Source organism: Bos grunniens, chromosome 18 (genome assembly GCF_055505025.1).
Source record: "Bos grunniens cultivar Pamir isolate PY7600 chromosome 18, Bosgru_T2T1.0, whole genome shotgun sequence".
NCBI classification, from domain to species: Eukaryota; Metazoa; Chordata; class Mammalia; order Artiodactyla; family Bovidae; genus Bos; species Bos grunniens.
This window is the reverse complement of record NC_141182.1, coordinates 4,465,823-4,482,823: the sequence shown is the minus strand read 5'-3', so window position 1 is coordinate 4,482,823 and position 17,001 is coordinate 4,465,823. Positions and strand designations below refer to the sequence as shown.

The window sequence follows — 17,001 nt, the reverse complement described above, 5'->3', positions numbered from 1 at the left end:
ATCTCAAGTGAAAATTTGAAATTATAAAAAAGAACTAAATGGTATTTCTGTACTTAAAAATGATAATACTGAAATTAAATATTATTAGACAGGATTACTGGCATATTTTAGATGTTAGAGGAAATTGTGAACTTTAAGAAAGATCAATAGAAATTATCCACCCCAAAAAGGAGAGAGAAGAAAAAAAGATTGAAGATAAATGAGCAGAGAAGGTCAGACTGAAAAATGACAGAGTAAGGAGCTTGACAGTTCTTACGCCCAAAATCAGTGGTGAAAGTGGACAGAATTAAAAAAAAAAAAAAAAACTATTTTGGAACTTTGGAAATTAAAGGCATACAACAATTTGACAAGCATTTATTAAGGATAAATAAGTGAACTTTGGATAAGAACAACCTGAGCTTGTGACATTTTAGCCTTGGGGGTGCTCTCATCCTACCCCGTCTCCCCAGCTCTCAGCTCCATTGGCATAGTAGTTCTGCCAGGGCAGGATAAGGTGTGAAAACCAGAAGCTCTGCTGTCAGAGAGGGCTGACTAAAGTTGGAGTGTGGCCCAGAAATAATGAATGTCCCTGGCAATTGTTGGAAACAGTAGCAGATGAAGAAGGAAGAACGGTATAACAGCTCTTCTGAAGTTGTAACCATGAGTGGAGGAAGCAGTGGAGAGGCAGACTGGCCAGAAATGTATCAGGGCAGTTGGGGAATGACAGGGCCACAGTGGACAACAGTAAGCTCCCATATATCCCTGGAAGTCCTTACAGCTGTGCACATGCATCAGGTGGCATGAGCGTAGGAGACACAGCAAGGTCCCTGGCATTTTACATGTCTCTGGTCAAACATGATGCCTTGCACACAACAACATTATATGAGACACACAAATCAATAGGAACATGTGACCCATAACGTAGGGGAAAAAATGAGTCACTAGAAACAGTCTCTGAGGCATCCCAGATGTTGGACTTGGAAGACAGCGACTTTAAAGGAGCTGTTAAGTTCCAAGAACTGATGGAAAGCATGCTTTAGTAATTAAAGAAAAGCCTAGAAGGATACTTACAAGCACATAAGGGCATCTAATAAATGGTTTAAATAAAAAGACAAATTATATTAAAAAAATGGAAATTCTGGAATTATCAAATACAGTAAAATGAAAAATTCAGTAAAGGTGTTTAACAGTGACGTTAGATGGCAGAAAAAAGAATAAGAAAGCTTGAAACTAGATCAATCGAATTTATCCAGTCGGAATAAAGAAAAGAAAAAAGGAATAAAGAAAAATGAACAACCCCTCAGAGACCTGTGAGGTGCCAAGAAAGAACCGATGTGTGCATAATAGGAATTCCAAAAAGAAAAGAGAAGGGAGAGAAAGAAATGAGTAGAACACATATTTGAGTAAACAATGGCTGATGTCTTCCCAAATTTTGTAGCTACTTGGAAGCATTTGACAGCCTTTAAAATCTTAAACAAAGACTTATGGTCCAGTCCAGTTATTCCACTCCTAGTAATCTACTCGAGAGAAAGAAGCCATTATCCACACAAAGACTTACACATTATTCTTAAAAGCTAAAAACTATCCAGATATGCCCTTTGTTGTTGAGTGGATAAGCCAGATGTGGTATATTTATATAGGCAATCAAAGGAAACAAACTGCTGACAGAATGCAAAACAAGGATGGATTTCAAAAACATAATCCTAAGTGAAAATAGCCAGACATTTAGGACTGCGTATTATCTAACTCCATTTACTTGAAATTTCCAGAAAAGGCAAAACTATGGAGATATGAAGCAGAACCATTTTTGCTTGAGGCTGGTTATATATGCAGGCGTTGACCAAAAATGGACACAAGGGAACTTCTTAAGAGTGGTAAAAGTATTCTATAACTATACAAATTTACAAAAACTCACCAGACTACTGGAAATGGGTGAATTTTATGGTATGGAAATTTTATATCAAGAAAGTTAGCCACGGTCTCAAAAATGGTATTTCAGAGAGGAACACACAGGGGCATTCATAGCCACATGGTGGGTAGTTCTGATAGGTCTGCATTTAGAGAGGAACTGTCTTCTGTCGAGGTCATACTTCTTGACTGTTTTATTGTTAGCAATATTGGTGTTGCTGTTACTAAACATTGTGTTTTTTTTTTTTTATATTGGAAGAAACCCCATCTCAAAAGATCTGATTATTTTGCCTATACTTTCTTGGTTGTGGAATTGAGGGTTCTGTCCAAATATGCCAGACTTTTGGAAGACACAAGGATACCTCTTGTCTGGATAAATCCTTCTCATATTGCTGATGAACCCTGGGCAGAGTGATACACGGCGGGAGAAAGCAGGAAGAGAAGAAAACACTGTTCATGCTGCAGTGTTTTTCTGTGAGACTGTAGCTCTATGCATTCTTCTTCCAGATCAAGAAAAGTCCTGATCCACAGAACAGAATAGAGATACCATTGAATTTGTTACTTAAAAGGAAGCAAAGGCATTTCACCGGTCTCTGAAACCATAGCTGTCCTCCCTCTGCCTTGTCATACTTTTTCAGACTGGGGCTGGAGAATTTCTTCTCAGAGGAGAGAGCAGCAGATGGGAGTTTGGGGGTCAGCATGTAGCTGCTGAGAGCCTTCACTGGCTTTGTCAGGACTAGTCTTACCAAGAACAAATGCAGTTCCCTAGGAAGAAGACTGCATAGTGCCAGTCCCAGGGATAAATACATGCGATGATCTCTTTCAGGAAGATAAATGAGCTCCTTATTCAGTCTTGGAACAGATGAGAGGCAGAGCAGTGCCTCTGAGACCCGACCAAGTGTGGCATGTGGAGTTCCCAAGGAGAGGCGCAGTCGAGAGCAGAGGCAGAGTCCCCTTCAGCAGGGCTGGGGTGGCGCTGGGAGGTCACACATTGAGAAGCATGAAGGAATGAAGGGTTTTGTCAATTTTAGTAGAATAAAAGTACAGTTTGTTTGAAGAGTAACTCAGGAAGAAATGATTTTCTTTTCCATTAATATTCCCTTCATTTCAACCTGAGATAATGAGATTTTTGTGTAAGTCAAGGAGCTGAAGAAGAATGTGTTTATTGTTTTTGAAAGCTTTAGAAAGAAGCAGCCTTTTTTCACTCAGCCAATGGGCTAATCAAGGTCTCAAGTGATGTTTCTGAGAGGCTTACACTGAGTCATTCAGCTGTGGTGTCAGGGAGGGTATTTCTGATAAAAGCTTGCATTCAGCAAGAAACTGTCTCTAACATCAAATTCCTTGCCTTCTTTATTACGTATAACTATTTGTATTGTTACTGTCAAGCAAGGGGAAGTCACCTGTCAGGTCATTTCCTAAGTGGCTGTTACAGGGTTGTGTGCATCCTGGAAATGCACAAAAGGACCTTCTGGGTTTGGGAAGAAAAGATTTAGAACTTCTAGACTTCTTGAAATGTAATAATGAAAAAGTAAATTTAAGCTTTACTCTTACTATAATTTTGTCATATTTTAAAGATGTACTATTACTGGGTATTCCAGAAAGAAAAAAATTGCTGACTGTTAAACCATGACACAGTTTGTTGTTGTTCAGTTGCTTGTTTGTGTCTCTGACTCTGCGACCCCATGGACTGTAGCACACCGGGCTTCTCTGTCCTTCACTATCTCCCGGAGTTTGCTCAAACTCATGTCCATTGATTCGGTGATGCCATCCAAAAATCTCATTCTCTGTTGCCCCGTTCTCCTCCTGCCCTCAATCTTTTCCGGATCTTTTCTACTAAGTCGACTCTTCACATTAAGTGACCAAAGTATGGAGTTTCAGCTTTAGCATCAGTCCTTCCAATGAATATTCAGGATAGATTTCCTTTAGGATTGGCTGGTTTGATCTCCTTGCAGTCCAGGGGAATCTTAAGAGTCTTCTCCAGCACCACAATCAAAAACATCACTTCTTTGGCACTCAGCCTTCTTTATGGTCCAGCTCTCACATCCGTACATGACTACTGGAAAAACCGTAGCTTTAACTAGATGTACCTTTGTTGGCGTAGTGATGGCTCTGCTTTTTAATGTGCTGTCTAGGTTTGTCATAGTTTCCCTGCCAAGGAGCAAGCGTCTTTTAATTTCATGGCTACAGTCACCATCTGCAGTGATTTTGGAGCCCAAGAAAATAAAATCTGTTTCCACTGTTTCCACATTTTCCCCCCTCTATTTGCAATGAAGTGTTGTGACCAGATGCCAAGATCTTAGTTTTTGGATGTTGGATTTTAAGCCAGGCTTTTCACTCTCTTCTTTCACCTTTATCAAGAGGCTCTTGACACAATGCCTTCTTTTAAATCTTATACTTACTGAAAGGGCTCCTTTCTATTTACTTATACAGACATAGATTTTTAAATCATATATTGGTCTTGTGCATACATGAAAAAGGGAATAGAGGTAAAGTTCACATATGCTCAGGTAATGAGTAGGCAGGCCATAGCTGCTGTGGCCAACATCAATCAATCATGAGATAATCTTGATTTCAGAACCACTTGAGTGTGAAAACCTTTATCGTCAATCATTGAAATAGGGTGAAATGCAGAGTAATCTTACACAGGCATACCTTGGAGGTATTGTGGGTTTGGTCCCAGACCACCACAGTTAAGCAGATAACATGATCAAGTGAATCCCATGAACTTTTTAGTTTCCCATTGCATGTGAAAGTTACATTTACACTATCAAGTGAAGTCGCTCAGTCCTCCGTCCATGGAATTTTCCAGGTAAGGATACTGGAGTGGGTTGCCATTTCCTTCTCCAGGAGATATTCCCAACCCAGGGATCGAACCCGGGTCTTCCATACTGCAGGCAGACTCTTTACTCTGTAATCTGTTAAGTGTGCAATAGCATTGTGGCTAAAAATGTTGATATTTTGGATATTTTGACTTCTTTCCATGAACTTTGGATGTCCTTCATGACATCTCAAATGGTGAATCCTTTCCAGAGGGTTTTCAATTGACTTCGCCCAGATCTGTCAGAAGGATCACTGTCTATGCCAGCAATAGTCTCACAGAATATATTTCTTTTAAGTCTCATAAAGTTTTTTTAAATTTTAATTGGAGGATAATTACTCTACAATATTGTGATGGTTTTTGCCATACATCAACATGAATCAACCATAGGCATACATATGTCCCCACCCCACCCCCCAAGCTCCTCCCCCTGACTTCTCTCCCCACCCCATCCCTCCAGGTCATCACAGAGCACCAGCTTTGGGTGCCATCATACATCAGACTCCCATTGGGTATCTGTTTTACATGTAGCAATGTATATGTTTCACTGCTATTCTCTTAAGTCATCCCACTCTCTCCTTCTCCCACTGAGTCCAAAAGTCTGTTCTTTACATCTGTGTCTCGTTTGCAGCCCTGTGCATAGGATTGTTGGTACCATCTTTCTAGATTCTGTATGTATGTGTTAATATATGATTTTTGTCTTTCTCTTTCTTAAAGAATAAGGCTTGAAAGTTGAAGTTATTCCTTGATCCAGGGATCTGTTTCCAAAGAAATCCTGGAAGAAAAAGGAGATGCTACAACACATTGATTTTGTCCTGGAGTGTCTGTGGCGCCTGTTTTCACCTCTTTTCCTGGTGGTACTGGCAGTACTGGTGGATGAAGTGACCTCAGACCCTGGCCACCTTGCATCCTGACACCAGGACAGACTGGAGCTGGCCCTTAAGACACCAAAGGATGCAGATACTCCCATTATCCAGCTCCCTCTTCACTTTTCTCCTCTGAGCAGTTTAGAGTTCCACAGGGGAGTCCACATTTATTATCCTGAGCCTCATAAAATTAGCACCCTGGACAGGGAGTCTGCTCAATTAAACCCTGCTGATTTTCTCAGGGATTAAGAAGCAAGCTCCTTGGCATTGCTGACTAGTCACAAACGAGCTCTAGTGAGGAAGATGGGAACAGTGCTAATCTAGCCTCTTTTTCTCCCTCTGTCTCCTCTCTCTCTCTCAGTTCATTATATAGCAAAAGGACCCGACCAGTGAAAGGGCCTTTTTTGTACTTTTAGTTTATAACTGATCACAGCAGAGCTTCACCCTGGAGAGTGTGACAAGCAGAGCAGGCATCTGCTGTGATCTTTATTTGAGGTACTTGTTTTAAGTATATGATAATCCCAGTATCAGCTAGATTTGCAGAAAAAAAAACACTTAAAAAAATGAAAAACAAATTATTGTTCAGATGAAATAGCAAAACTGTTGTTGAGAAAGCAAAAGAAGTCGGTAGGGTAAGATAAGCTTCACTGCAAAGTATTTTCTCATCTTTATGGCTTATGGGCTTCCCTGATAGCTCAGTTGGTAAAGAATCTGTCTGCAGTGCAGGACACCCTGATTCAATTCCTGGGTCAGGATGATCCCCTGGAGAAGGGATAGGCTAGCCACTCCAGTATTCTTAGGCTTCCCTTGTGGCTCAGCTGGTAAAGAATCCACCTGCAATGCAGGAGGCCTGTGTTTGATGCCTGGTTTTGGAAGATACCCTAGAGAAGGGAAAGGCTATCATTCCAGTATTCTGGCCTGGAGAATTCCATGGACTGTATAGTCCATGCAGTCGCAAGGAGTCAGACACCACTGAGCGACTTTCACTTATGGCTTATGCCCCTTTAGATTCAATGAAAAAAATATGCTTTGTTCAGTTTCCTATGGCAGTGAGAACCAAATAGTTTTAGAATATTCAATAAAAATGGAAAAGACATAAATATTTCTTACAGCTTCCTAAGTAGATGGTCAGTTATACCAAATTAATCATCAGTAGATGCCTAAGAAATGATAAATAATGAACCTTAAATATGAAATAAATATGGAGTCAGTAGTTCATTCATGCATAAAGCCTATCTTTAAAGCTAATAAACATATCTGCATATAATTATCATATTTGTACATTTTTGATTATTGTTGATTAACTGTCCTGAAATCCTTAGAGTAATTTATCAATAACACACAAAAAAGTGTATACTTACCTTAATTATAAAGAACACTTACATGTGTAGGTCTAGCTGTTTTTAAAATATCCTATTGATCCCAAATCTGCATGACCTCAGATCTGACTTAATGATGTTGTCCTGAAATAACTTCCCACTTACACTCATGGGCTCGTGGAACAGATATACATTCTTCTGTCCCTCCCTCCCTTTCCTTCTTTCATCAGTGAGTTGAGGACTCTAGGGAAGCTGAGTCTGACTCTCCCTGCATTAGGAGGTAACCCACTGGGACCCAGGGATCAATGCACATGACGTAAGATGTAATCTTGTAAGAAACACTACAGCTCTCCTCCCTCAGCCTGGATCAGGACCAGAGTGGTAGGATAACCTGAGCAATGCTGGTCAAAGTCTCTTACCTGAGATGCTACCTCTAGCAAGCAGTGACTGTGGCAGGACCTCAGAGGTAACCCCTCCCCGCTCGTCCCTCAGGCCCAGCTACTAGGGATGTATCCTTGGGGTCACCTGTGTCAGTTTTCAAACTCACGGTGATTACAGTGCTGACTTCCTCATATTTAAAATTACAGAACAGATATCTGTACACCAACATTCACAGCAACATTAAAAAAAGCCCGATGTCCATTGCAAGATGAATGGATAAACAAAACGTGGCACACACATAGACTGGAATGTTACTCTGTTTTGACGCATGCTGTAATAGAGATGAACCTTGAAAGCATGCTCTGTGAACTAAGATCCAAAAGGACAAATGTGTGATTCTACATACAGTAGTCAAGCTCACAGAGAGTAGAGTGGTGGCTGCCAGGGGCTGAGGGAAGGGGGATGAGGAGTTATTGTTTACTGATTAGAGCTTCAGTTTGGAAAGATGTACACGTTCTGGAGATGGATACTGCTGAAGTTTGTGCAACAGAGTGAAAGTACTTTATGCCACTGAAGTGTATACTTCAAAATTATTAAAATGGAAAATTTTATATAGATTTTATCACAATAAAAAATAAAAATATCAAGCAAGAAGGCTGTTTTCATCCAAGTCTAAAAATTGCACCAAATACCAAAATCCCCCACAAAAACAAGAAAATAATCACAAGGAAATGCTTGATTTTATTAGTGCAGGTTCCCCGGCTATGCGAAAGTAGAGTGTTCTAGGAAATCTTTCATAAGCCTGGTTGGTGTAAGGTGAAGAAGCAACCACCTTAGGACGCGTCTTGCTAACGGGCGCACAAAATAAATCTAGATAAATCACAGATACTGACGCAGTTCAAAACTGTGGAGGCGCCAAGCTGAGATGTTGTGTGTAGTTCCCGGGAATGACGCTTGGTGGCGCCACTCTCACCGCTGGGGCTGCACTCTGCTATATGGACTCAAAAGTGAAAGTGAAAGTCGCTCAGTGGAGTCTGACTCTGTGACCCCATGGACTATATAGTCCAGGCCAGAATCCTGGAGTGGGTAGCTTTTCCCTGGGTAGGCTTTCCCTTCTCCAGAGGATCTTCCCAACTCAGGGATCAAACCCAGGTCTTCTGCATTGTGGCTGGATTCTTAACCAGCTGAGCCACCAAGGAATCCCAGAAGTGCTAGAATGGGTAGCCTATCCCTTCTCCAGCAGATCTTCCTGACCCAGGAATTGAACCGGGGTCTCCTGCATTACAGGTGCAGTCTTACCAACTGAGCTATCAGGGAAGCCCTGATATATGGGCTCAACTCACTTGCAAAACCAATGTTGAAGGCTTTTCACCCTTTTTTGCAAAAGTGGAAATCCTCTTCTAATTTCTTTTCGTTGGCGGAAACAGGTGCTAATGTAGGTCTTTCCTAAAAGTGAAGTGGCATAGGATAAACTTTCAAAAAGCAGAGGATACATGTACTGTGGACAAGTGCATGGAATCATGGGCTAGTAAGTAGCCCCATGATTTTGAGGGATTCAAAGTGCTTTTTGGGTATGGCACTCAGCATTGCAGGGGTTAAGGAAAAATGTGCATATGTTGTAAATACCAAAATATGCAGCTATGTATTTCCAGTGCTTTCTTTCCCTTCCTCACCGGTAGGCATGGGTTTGTCCAGGAGCCCCTGCAGGTCTCCATGAGGTTCCCCATGAGGTTCACCATCTTCCAGGCATGTGTGGTGCAGCAGTGCCAAGTTCTTTCCTTGGTCCATCTACAATCTTGGAAAGGGCAGGAACTAACGAGTTGGTTAGTTGGTTAGGAGTTGGTTTAAAAAAATAAAAAAGATGTTCAAGTTTAAACATTTATCCCAGACACTCTGCCTTTTCACTCTTACACTCTTACCATTTTTAAGGAATCGGATATGTGCAGTGTGAGTAAAAGTCACTCTTTGCAACCCCATGGACTGTACAGTCCAATTCTCCAGGCCAGAGTTCTGGAGTGGGTAGCCGTTTTCTTCCCCAGGGGATCTTCCCAACCCAGGGGTCGAACCTGGGTCTCCTGCACTGCAGGTGGATTCTTTACCAGCTGAGCCACAAGGCAAGCTCATGTGCAGTGTAAAGAACATGAAATCTGGAGCCACACAATTGCCTCTGTTTCAGCACTGTAACCTTGAACTTCTCAGTTGTCACTTTCCTCCTTTGTAAATTGGGGAAAGTGACACTGACCTTTCAGAACTTCCTTTTAGGAATAAAGGAGATGAGGAAGGTGCCAAATGCAGCAAAAGGTCTGCAGGTGCTAGTTTGCCTTCCTCCCTCTCGCCCTCCTCTTCATGGATGATGGAGGCGTCAGAGGCTCGGGGATTAGGTTGGAAGGCATAGTGTTGCATTGGTGAAGGTGGTGGCGTAGACACGTGAACAGAAACCAGTGCTGGCTGCCAGGAATGGAGTCCCAGCTCAGCAGTCTGCCAGCTGCAGAACCTCAGGCATGTTTCTCTAATCTCTCATTTTTTCGCAAGCATATATGCAGCATATAAAATTATAAAAGCTCTCCACATTCTTTTGGTTAACAGTGTGAAATTGAATTTATCAGAATTTCTACGTTTGTGAGGCAACTCTCCTCTAGTAGTGCTGCTGAAAACAGAAGGTACGTCTGTATGTGAAGTTGCATGTTTTATGAACAGCAACCATCAAAATAAGAAAAAATTAGATCAAACATACTAGAGGAAGGACTAAATTAACATTCTATTCTTTCTAGAGAACATGGAATGACAAAATTGTTGCTATATAAGAAAGCAATCAAAGAGTATGGTTACACGAAAAAAGCAGAAAGATATTTTCTGGATGTGTGTTAGGCACCTAATTAATGAAAATATCATGTGTTTGGATTTTGTGGCATTTGGTGGTATTTTCCAGATTTTTATAGATAATTTTTATAATTTCTCTTGTCATTCTAAATAAGTACACACATTTGCATATAATTCTGAATTTGTCACTTTACATTTTTTTTTTTTCTTAAATTGGGCACCACAGCTGGTTCCTGAGATTGTCTCTTACCACACCCTCCTCTTGGCGGGTTGAAGTGGGGAGGCCCAGGAAAGAGGACGTGTGGTTCAGGGGTTTGGGGGTCAAGAATTCCACCTACAGAATCATATTGTCTTTCTTGAGCTAGACCCAGAACCTCAAGTGATGACAATAAATAGAAGAAAAACTTAATTTTATAATTACTGAAGTTCTATTTTTTTATATTCAATTTTGAATGGTTTTTTTTTTTTTTTTAATGCCAGGCACTGTGAGCATTCCACATACATTATCTTACTTAATAAGCCCAACTGGATGAGGTCCATACTGTCATTATCTAAGTTTAGGAAGTGAAGAAATGAGGTCTGGGGAGATAAGCCCTTGTACAGAGTTTTGGGGCTGGCGATCACACTATCAGGTGTTTGAAAAGCCTGACAGATTATGAGGATCAGTTGGGTGGAAGGCATCTCGCCTGTTTAAAGGCACGTGTGAGTGACTGCATGTTCTTTTCTGCTTATGCTTCTGCTGTCAGTAGATGAAGAAATGTCTGGTGAAGGGGGTCTCTACTGAGACTCTGTGAGCCCAATTTTTTCTAGTTTCTCAGTAGGGACTCTGGCACTTTTATAAACTTGCATTTATCACAATTAATGAGGGCTTGTTGGGGGAAGGGGTCAGAGTTTTTTTAATTGTGATTTCAGTGTGAAAAAATGCTTTCCAGAAGTCCCATATTTTTCCCATGATTAAAATGATCTTTCCACCTCATTTCATTTTTTTTTTAAGCTTTAAATGCCAGGGCTCAAGTCCCTTGACATTTCTGTTTAATTAAAATGATTTACAAACTAAATAAACAAATAAGTGAATTAATCATGCTAACTGCAATAATATTACCATTACGTGACCCAGATTAAGGTCAGTATATGTAAATGATGTGAAATAAAGAGAGGGGGTTCATTTTTTCTTTGAACAGTGAAAAAATAATGCCACTGTCAGGCAGTTTATTTTCCAAATTAATTTTTAGATTATTTAACCTTTGCATACTTTATATAAATGAAAAATATTTTATGAATTACTTCAGTAGGAACTTCTATATAAGCTAAATGGTTTCTATTAAAAGTAAAAGCATATATGTACAAAAGGAATGGGTTTGATTGAAGTTTGGAAAGGAATTTAGGACATGACTTAGAGTGATATTGAAACCAAATCTTTTTAATAATTTAAAGTTTAAGAAATATAATATTTCTTTTAAATGCTTCATAGTTCCTTTTTCAGAACTTAGTATTATGAAAAATTTTAAATCACACAAACTAGGGAAATTGTATTTTTAAAAATCCACACATAATCAACATCTACATTCAGCAAAGATCAATATTGTGTCCATCCTTTTTAGATCTGTCTCCATATGTGGTTTTGCTAGAGTATTTTAAAGCAAGTTCCATTTATCATTTCATTTCACCCATCAAAGTAGAGCTGATAATAGAAGGCAAGTGTAACAACACATGGTCCCTGAGATGACAGGGTTTAAAATCTGGTTGAGAAGATAGCATCGTGAACACACAGACATTGAAACCAAAATACGGTGCATGTAAGTTTACAGTCATTTCCTAAAATCTTGGTCTTTGCTCTTTTTTTTAAAATCTAAAATGACAATATAAACAATCACTGTGGATTGGAGCATTTGAAGATGAGTGCAGGGATGTGTATGTGAGGAGGGAGAGTGCAGCAGCCCTGAATAGATGAGAGGGGTTTAAGAAGAAGACAGTGGATACAGCAGATGTTTTGAAGAAAATAATGCAGTAGCATCATGAAATGGTGTGTAAGGAAGAACAGTATGTGGCACATATGTAGGATGAACTGGAGCATAGATTGACTGTGAGGAATCTTGTTTGGGTGCTCTTGCAGTAAGTAGTTAAGTCATGAGTTTATGGAAGATTAGAGTAGCCCAGTAGGAATTAAGAGAAGGGGTAAAAGTCCTCAGATATCAATCAGTACATACACAATTTTTTGAAATAGAGAATTTCTACATTTAGTAAATTCTAGTGGTTAATTTTGAAAATGCAGAAAAGTATAAAAAGAAAAAACCAGCCACATTTTCACTGCTCAGAGATGATGACTGTCAACATTTTGCCTCTACTTTAAACAAAAAAAAATTACTAGGTTTTTAAAGAGCAGTATTAGGTTCACTAAAAGTTGAGCAGAAAATACTGAGTTCGTGTATCAACCCTGTTCCAACATACATACAACCACCACCCTCTACCCCATCAGCATCCTCCATGGAGCGGTCAGTTTTTTGCAGTGGATTAATCTACATCGATCAATCTACATCATTCTTGCTCAGATTCTGCAGTTTACCTTAGGGTTCATTCTTGGCGATGTACATTTTCTGAGTTTGGACAAATGCCTAATAACATGTACCTACTATTGCCATATCATACAGAATAGGTTCACTGCCTTAATGATCCTTTGTGCTTCCCATTCTCACTGCCCTTCCCCTGAGTTCAGTTCAGTCGCTCAGTCATGTCTGACTCTTTGGGACCCTGTGGACTGCAGCCTGCCAGGCTTCCCTGTCCATCACCAACTCTCAGAGTTTGCTCAAACTCATGTCCATTGAGTTGGTGATACCATCCAGTCATCTCATCCTCTGTCGTCCCCTTCTCCTGCCTTCAGTCTTTCCCAGCATCAGGGTCTTTTCCAATGAGTCACTTCGCATCAGGTGGCCAAAGGAGCTTCAGCCTCAGTCCTTCTAATGAATATTCAGGACTGATTTCCCTTAGGATTGACTGGTTTGATCTTCTTGCAGTCCAAGGGACTCAGAGTTTTCTCCAACACTACGGTTCAAAAAGTCAATTCTTTGGTGCTCAGCTTTCTTTATGGTCCCCCTCCACTGAAATCCCCGACAAAGTCACATGGTTGGAATCACACAGTAAGTAACTTTTTCAGATTGCCTTATTTCACTCAGTTATATGCATGTAAGTTTCCTTCATGTCTTTTCAGGGCTTGGTAGCCTATTTCTTTTTAGTGCTGAATAATATTCAGTTGTCTGGACATGCAAAAGTTTATTTACTCTTTCACCTACTGAAGGACATCTTGGTTCTTTCCAAGTTCTGACAGTTGTGAATAGAGCTGCCGTAAACATTGGCATGCAGATTTCTGTGTGCACAAATGTTTTCAACGTTTTTTGGTGGGGGTGTAAATAGCAAGGAGTGTGATTGCTGGATCATATGATAGAAGTATGTTTAGTTTTATAAGAAAGTGTCAAACTGTCTTCCAAAGTGGCTCTACCATTTTGCACCCCACTTGCAGTGACTGAGAATTTCTGTTCCATACCCTCACCAGCATTTGGTGTTATGAGTGTTCTGGGTTTTGGCTGTTGGAATAGGTCTGTTTAATTTCCATTTCCCAGATGACTTGTGATATGGAGACTCTTTATCACATGCTTATTTGCCATCTGTATATCTGCTTTTTAAAAATTTATTTATTCATTTATTGGCTGCTCTGGGTCTGGTTGTGGTATGCAGGATCTTCGATCTTTGTTGTGGTATGTGGGATCTTTAGTTAGGCACCAAACTCTTAGTTGCAGTATGTAGGATCTGGTTTCCCGACCATGGATCGAACCTGGGCCCCCTGTGCAGAGTCTTAGCCACTGGACCACAGGAAGTCCCTCTGTAAATATTCTTTGATGAAGTTTCTGTGATGTCTATAGTGTCTTTCCTTCCAGCTTCATTTAGATATGATTGAAAATACAAATTGTGTATGAGTAACAGGCAAATTTGGCCTTGGAATACAGAATGAAGCAGGGCAAAGGCTAATACAGTTTTGCCAAGAGAACGCACTGGTCATAGCAAACACCCTCTTCCAACAACACAAGAGAAGGCTCTACACATGGACATCACCAGATGGTCAACACCAAAATCAGATTGATTATATTCTTTGCAGCCAAAGATGGAGAAGTTCTATACAGTCAGCAAAAACAAGACCGGGAGCTGACTGTGGCTCAGTCCATGAACTCCTTATTGCCAAATTCAGACTTAAATTGAAGAAAGTAGGGAAAACCACTAGACCATTCAGGTATGACCTAAATCAAATCCCTTATGATTATACAGTGGAAGTGAGAAATAGATTTAAGGGCCTAGATCTGATAGATAGAGTGCCTGATGAACTATGGAATGAGGTTCGTGACATTGTACAGGAGGCAGGGATCAAGACCATCCCCATGGAAAAGAAAGGCAAAAAAGCAAAATGGCTGTCTGGGGAGGCCTTACAAATAGCTGTGAAAAGAAGAGAAGCGAAAAGCAAAGGAGAAAAGGAAAGATATAAGCATCTGAATGCAGAGTTCCAAAGAATAGCAAGAAGAGATAAGAAAGCCTTCTTCAGCGATCAGTGCAAAGAAATAGAACAGAATGGGAAAGACTAGGGATCAGTTCAAGAAAATCAGAGATACCAAAGGAACATTTCATGCAAAGATGGGCTCGATAAAGGACAGAAATGGTATGGACCTAAAGGAAGCAGAAGATATTAAGAAGAGATGGCAAGAATACACAGAAGAACTGTACAAAAAAGATCTTCACGACCCAGATAATCACGATGGTGTGATCACTGACCTAGAGCCAGATATCCTGGAATGTGAAGTCAAGTGGGCCTTAGAAAGCATCACTACGAACAAAGCTAGTGGAGGTGATGGAATTCCAGTTGAGCTCTTCCAAATCCTGATAGATGATGCTGTGAAAGTGCTGCACTCAATGGGCCAGCAAATTTGAAAACTCAGCAGTGGCCACAGGACTGGAAAAGGTCAGTTTTCATTCCAATCCCGAAGAAAGGCAATGCCAGAGAATGCTCAAACTACCGCACAATTGCACTCATCTCACGTGCTAGTAAAGTAATGCTCAAAATTCTCCAAGCCAGGCTTCAGCAATATGTGAACTGTGAACTTCCTGATGTTCAAGCTGGTTTTAGAAAAGGCAGAGGAACCAGAGATCAAATTGCCAACATCCACTGGATTATCAAAAAAGCAAGAGAGTTCCAGAAAAACATCTATTTCTGCTTTATTGACTATGCCAAAGCCTTTGACTGTGTGGATCACAAGAAACTGTGGAAAATTCTGAAAGAGATGGGAATACCAAACCACTTGATCTGCCTCTTGAGAAATTTGTATGCAGGTCAGGAAGCAACAGTTAGAACTGGACATGGAACAACAGACTGGTTCCATATAGGAAAAGGAGTATGTCAAGGCTGTATATTGTCACCCTGTTTATTTAACTTATATGCAGAGTACATCATGAGAAACGCTGGACTGGAAGAAACACAAGCTGAAATCAAGATTGCCGGGAGAAATATCAATAACCTCAGATATGCAGATGACACCACCCTTATGGTAGAAAGTGAAGAGGAACTCAAAAGCCTCTTAATGATAGTGAAAGAGGAGAGTGAAAAAGTTGGCTTAAAGCTCAACATTCAGAAAACGAAGATCATGGCATCTGGTCCCATCACTTCATGGGAAATAGATGGGGAAACAGTGTAAACAGTGACAGACTATTTTTTGGGGCTCCAAAATCACTGCAGATGGTGATTGCAGCCATGAAATTAAAAGATGCTTACTCCTTGGAAGGAAAGTCATGACCAACCTAGAAAGCATATTAAAAAGCAGAGATATTACTTTGCCAACAAAAGTTCGTCTATTCAAGGGTATGGTTTTTCCTGTGGTCATGTATGGATGTGAGAGTTGGACTATAAAGAAAGGTGAACACTGAAGAATTGATGTCTTTGAATTGTGGTGTTGGAGAAGACTCTTGAGAGTTCCTTGGACTGCAAGGAGATCCAACCAGTCCATCATAAAGGAGACCAGTCCTGGGTGTTCATTGGAAGGACTGATGCTGAGGCTGAAACTCCAAAACTTTGGCCACCTCATGTGAAGAGTTGACTGATTGGGAAAAACCCTGATGCTAAGAGGGATTGGGGGCAGGAGGAGAAGGGGACGACAGAGGATGAGATGGCTGGATGGCATCACCGACTCGATGCACATGAGTTTTGGTGAACTCTGGGAGTTGGTGATGGACAGGGAGGCCTGGCATACTGCGATTCATGGGGTCACAAAGAGTCGGACACGACTGAGCGACTGAACTGAACTGAAGGTATACCGTGTGAAAATTTGTATATGTGAAATCACCATGCACTGAAGTTGAGGAACATATCCATCACCTTACATAGTTTACTATTTTGTGTGTGGTAGAACACATAAGGTCTACTGTCTTAGTAAATTTCAAGTACACCATTATTATTAATGATAATCAACATGCTGTACATCTCTAGAATTGATCTTATATCTGGAAGTTTGTATCCTTCAACCAACATCTCTTTATTTTTCCCACTCCTTAGCCCCTGCAAACACCTACATACTCTGTTTTTCTGTGTGTTTGCCTTATAGAGAGCAGAGGTTATAGCTGAGTCGGCAACAAACATAGCCATGGTTGACAGGAGAACATCCTTTTGGACATTTAGTTAAGAGTAAGAGCCATTCGTTGTATATCATCGCACTTCATAGTTCTTTAGTAGAATGCCTGTCAGGTGGTAACTGCCCTTTAGCTGTAGGTTGAATACCCAAATGAATGAAGAATATGCTTAATCTCTGATAACTGTAATTTGCACTGAAAAATGACTCGATCTACTGATAGAAAATCAGGAAGCAGAGTGTGAACTTCCTGA

At 40.5% G+C, this 17,001-nt stretch overlaps 1 long non-coding RNA gene across 1 annotated transcript in view; it reads left to right on the top strand.

The window, feature by feature from the left end:
* The window catches only part of LOC147352955 (uncharacterized), a 31,537-nt gene that overhangs the window by 11,423 nt on the left and 3,113 nt on the right, over nucleotides 1–17,001 (top strand). The window lies entirely within an intron of this gene.